Genomic DNA, 5,475 nt, shown 5'->3' with positions numbered 1-5,475 from the left:
TAGCGAGCCTTATGATTTGAAGACTGCGTCAGGCACACCCTTGTGCCACAGTGAGGCCCAGCACTTCCGGCTTAGAGGGGTGGGGGTGAGGGGTGGGGGAGGGGCCGTTTTGAGTTGTGGAAGGAAAAATAGAAAAATGCTTTTATAAGTTTAGAAAAAAAGACCATATTTTATTGTTCTGAAATGTTGTTCCATGCCTGATACCTAATGAAACCGTTGCGGTAATAACAAACCAAAAACTAGGATAAAAACAAAAACAATTTGTGCAGGCTGAGGAGAAAACACTAAAGGTCACTGTACGTACAGTTTGTATTTATATTGTCAGCTCAATACATGTAATTCTACTTTCACAAGCATTTGCCAAAAAAAGCATGGATTTGGTTCACACCATCATCTCTTGAAGTGACCCCAAAGAAAGCCAAATTTTATATCTTTGTTAACTTTACCTTGAGTTATCAAAAAGAGATATTTGTAGACAAATGAAGTAAAAGATAGTTGTTTATCAACCGAAGTTGCGTTGATACGTTTAGAGCTGGATATAAAAAAATTATGATAAGAACAGTCAGAGCAATCAGACCATCAAGAGCCTAAACTAAGCAATTAAAACGAAACCTTACCTGGTCTATGTAAAGTACATCATTGTTTGAACTTGAATATTGTTGCAAACATTGTGGTTGGAGCGAGATTTTCATAAAGCTCGAGAGAACGAGAGACTTTAATAAGATTTTGTCAACGAATACTGTGACCGAAACGGAATTAAAATGTATCTAAATGGAAAGAAAAGCGAAATAACAGACGTAAGAAAATGCAAAGAAGATTTTAGAATTGTGAGAAAGACATAGCAAGAAAGCAATTTTAAATACGACTGTGCCAGGATTGAATAGAATGATCACACAATTCTAAAGAATTAAAACTGCATCATAGAAATTGAAAATGATAAATTTCATTTGAAAAGCACATCGCAATGATAGAAGAAAAAACAGAATCCTAAAAAGTATTGTATTTACGACCATCAAGAGACAGGACAAATAAAAGATTGCAGCTTTCGAAAAGAATAAATGTTACAGAAGACTTTTGAGAAAATACTGAAGACAGAAACTAAAGGAGTATGAAGGAAACTAGGTATAGAAACACAAATTACTCCATCAGAGCATAATGACAATGAACCTAAACTATTTTGAACATATCAAATAGAATGATTTATCCTAGAAAGATATTCTAAAAGCAAGGGTAAAATGCAAGAAAGGAAGGGTTTGCTTAACAGAAGATGGTAGTTGCGCTCAGAAACATGGTATTGAATTAATTGGGGGTTTTGGGGGGGGGGGGGGGGGGGAGGGGGGGCTACACCCCGAAAGTCAAAATTCGGCTCAAAATTATGGAATTTGAGTTGTAGGCATTCTTAGCTTCCTCAGCCTTTCCTACAACTATTTCATAGCATAAGAACCCCCAAAAACCGTATTTTTCCCATACCGGGCATGTTTGTCCCCGCCATTTCCCCATAAAGTCAATATTTTATTTTTCTTTATCGGCCGTTTTCTCAAAACGCGACTTTTCTCTATACTTTTTAAAAATAACTCCACCATTTGTCATTCAATCTTCATGAAATTTTCACAGAATGAAGAGAAGATGTAATATTAAAAATTCGTCTGTTGAATTTTTGATATATGAAACAGATTTTTGTTGGTGGTGTCTGGAGTGTGGATTTTCAAGGATTTTTTGCAAACTTGACTGCTACCTCAGGAAAAAATTCATTAAAAATTTTCTAATTCGTTTAAGAAAAAAACAACAGAAATATTTTTAGACCTAATGTTTGTAAACATGCATGCAAAAAAAGCAATCAATTCCCATAAGCGATAAGTGCGGTATTAATTACGTAAGACATGTCAACAAAATCCAATATGGCCGCTGTATCCGTGGAAACGAAACTTTTTTTCTCAAATTTGATTGCGGATTTTAAGACTCCTTACTATGCTTGTTATATGTGTGAAACTTGGTAAAATTCAGTCCAGTAATAAGCGAGATCGCCTTCAGGTGTAACCCCCCTCCTTTAAACAATTCAGGCATGGAGAATAACAAGAGTCAGAATGTTTGATTGCAGAAAGGTCAAAGAAGCAGTTTCAAACAACTCAAAAAGCTAAACAGGAGAAGACGAAGGGACTGTGTGGGCGTGAGGAGGGGGACACAAGGGATGGGAGAGAACAGGGAGGGGGAAAGCGGAGGGTTGATTCTAAGCTAATGGTAAATCACGTTCACCGTTACAGCTTCGCTGGAATGGTCAGTCTGTGCCAGTTTCGAACAATAAAGAAGCACACTTGAGCGTCCTACAGCGTCCTCCATGCACGGCTTGTCAAGCTGTAGTGGCTCTGAAGACAAGGCAGGCAAGCATTCCTCCGAACTCGAGCTCCAGGATTGGACCTCTTCTGGCTCTACAAGAGTGGTCTGTTGACAAGACACTGACCTTAGAGGCCATAGTACACAGGGATGACCGGTGTCCACCTGACACGCATCATGTTATCTCTCTCTCTCTCTCTCTCTCTCTCTCTCTCTCTCTCTCTCTCTCTCTCTCTCTCTCTCTTTATATATATATATATATATATATATATCGAATCTATATAGCTATCTATTCATCAATCTATCTACATGTATCTCACTCTCACTCTCTCTCCCTCACTCTCTCTCTCTTTCTTTTTTTCTCTCTCCCTATTCATCTCTCCCTCTCTCCCCCCCCTCTCTCTCTCTCTCTCTCTCTCTCTCTCTCCCCCCCCCCTCTCTCTCTCTCTCTCTCTCTCTCTCTCTCTCTATTTATCTATCTATCTATCTATCTATCTATCTATCTATCTATCTATCTATCTATCTATCTATCTATCTCTGTCCGTCTGTCTCTCCCTCTTTCTTTCTCTCCCCCGTTCCCCTTCCCTCTCTCCCATTCCCTCTTTTAGAGTGCTTTATTATCACTTCTCCATAAAAATAAAACCCAGTCATATTAGTCTTTTCCAGTTTTACAGACAGTCTCCATTACAATACTCCTCAAAGCAATTCATTTTCCTTTTCATAAATGATAGCTTCCTTAGCCTCTTTCGCCACGACCTTGAATAGCCGTGAAGCTTCCTCATTCTCTGCTCTTTATGGGTCTGGGTTTTCTCGGCTTCGCTGGTATGCTTGTAACGCCTTCCTTTTTGGTCTCCACATTGTTCAGCTCATCATTCCACCATGGCGGATGGGTGATCTCTTCCTGCTTCATCCTCCCGATACTGCGATTGCGTTCTTCCTTAGCTTAGACTGCTGATAGGGTCTTTTTCCTTTGTCTTCTTGAGGGTTTTGGCGGGTTTCCTACGCTTGACAAGAGCTGTGCATGGCAAGTGGTCGCTTTCATGATATCCAAGGACCCGCCATGTACAATCTGTTGCAGTTTGTAGCGTGACCAAGGCCAGGCTCCATCAGTGTCCCGCGCTGGTTGTGCCAATCCTGTAATGCTTCCATCGTTGGTTCATGTTAGGTTGCAGACGTCTAGATCTATATTAAGTCACGGGGGCGACCCCCCCCCCCCCCCCTACATCTCTCTCTCTCTCTCTCTCTCTCTCTCTCTCTCTCTCTCTCTCTCTCATTTGTAGCACTTTCCCTCCCCCCCCCCCCCCCCCCCAAACCAAAAAAAAGCCCCGTTTTGTGAAATATTACTGCTCATTTAGTAGGCTACTGAAAAATAGCAGCGTATCTCTCACTCTCTTTGGGATAAAACATCCATACCGAATATTTAAGTCATTATAACCTCTTTGCCCATTTTCAAAGAGGTTATAATAGTACTAGAGTCACGTAACTCACTATGGCTATGCGGGCCCACTCAGTTCGCTTTGTCGCCATTTTGAGAGGATTTAAACTTTAAACAGCGTTGTCACCCTGCGCGTCCCTCGCAACGCCTAGGTCTTCATAGAGTTTAAAGTTTAGTTAAGTTTTATTTTAAGTTTTCTTTTTATTTGCTGTTGTTGTTTTGTAGTATAACATACACGCATAAACAATACCGCCCCTGCTGACCGATTGTAGGAAACATAAATGCGCCTAAATGTGGACTTCAAATAAACGGAGAGATATACTGTGAAGTATTGTTTTTCCCGGGTGGGGTGGGGGAGGGGCGTAGGGAGACAAAGTGAGTAATTGAGTATGTTAAAAAAAGGACAATTTCATATTACAAAATGGATTGCTTTTATGTCATGTATGTCTACCCTCTCCTTCTACTGATCCAAAACCTAGGACTTCATAGAGTATGGAGGGGATTAAGACTGGGTTAAATTATTTAATATACTAATTCGTTACTGTCTCAAAATGAGAAATTAATTGTAGGCTGGGCTGGGATACTGTAAATCACTCCTTGTATGGATCCTATGCGCACACCCGAAGAGCATTGTTTAATAGCCTAGATGGCACAAATAATTGTTATATAGGCCTACTGGCAACAAAGCTTAGATAAATAGCCGGTATATCTTAAACATTCACAATATTTTCTAAAATAGGCGTTGATTGGCAATGGTGTTTGGCTACACAACAATCCACCTTCCATGAACCCCTGCCGCTGCTGTTGCACACGCTGTTTGGCATCGGTTCCAGAATCAGACTCAATTATATAACGTGGGTCTTATTGGTGGGTAGTTGGCTACTTTATATTTTTCTCTCATCTCAACAACATCGACAGTGGTTCTTTTCCGTTCAGTGACCCAGTGGCGATGGGTAGTGAAGGGCTCACGGGCTTGAGCCCCTACCCTCTCCCCACCCACCACCTCCAACTCTATCCCAAAGTAAAGGAAAGTTTCCCCATAATGAAATAAGCAGTTGAAACCGTTATGACCGCACGCAATGAACACAGAGTGATCAACTTGGCGGCTTGCTCGCTTATCCAATCACTGTTGTCACCGCTTACAACTATAGTAACCCAGCTGCAGCCAATCAAATGTTTTTAGGGCTCAGCAAAGATGAGCCCTTTTCTCACAGCCCGTCCTTAATGAAACTCTTCTTGTAAAAAGGTAGAAGACTGGGAAAAAATAACACTGTACTGGGGGCTCACGCTCTCCTAGCCCTGACAATGGGATGAAAGTTAACTACACACTTTCCCCCACTGACACAGATACCTATGCGCTCATATATTGGTTCTTTGTTGGGTGCGTTCAACTTTCTCAACTACACGGCCTAATCCAGCTCATAAAAGTATTATGTTTGAAGTGCTGTATGTGCATGTTTGTGTTTGTGCCCCTGAGATTTAACAGTTATAAATCAGGTCGAACTACTTGTAAGGTACTTTTTCATCATACGGAAACTGATTAGAGGAAATTTGGAGGTGAATCGGCTTCGTCCCCACCATCAACAAGAATTTGATTAAGAACAAAGAGATTGAAAACAAAGGCAACTCTTTCTCGTTTGAATGGTTCTCAAACTGCCGTGGCTCACCGTGAGTATAGAAAAATAATCACTGTTTAATTCTTATTCCTT

Source organism: Aplysia californica, unplaced genomic scaffold, assembly GCF_000002075.1.
Source record: "Aplysia californica isolate F4 #8 unplaced genomic scaffold, AplCal3.0 scaffold00338, whole genome shotgun sequence".
Lineage (NCBI taxonomy): Eukaryota > Metazoa > Mollusca > Gastropoda > Aplysiida > Aplysiidae > Aplysia > Aplysia californica.
The sequence above is the reverse complement of the archived record's forward strand: the minus strand, read 5'-3'. Positions refer to the sequence as shown.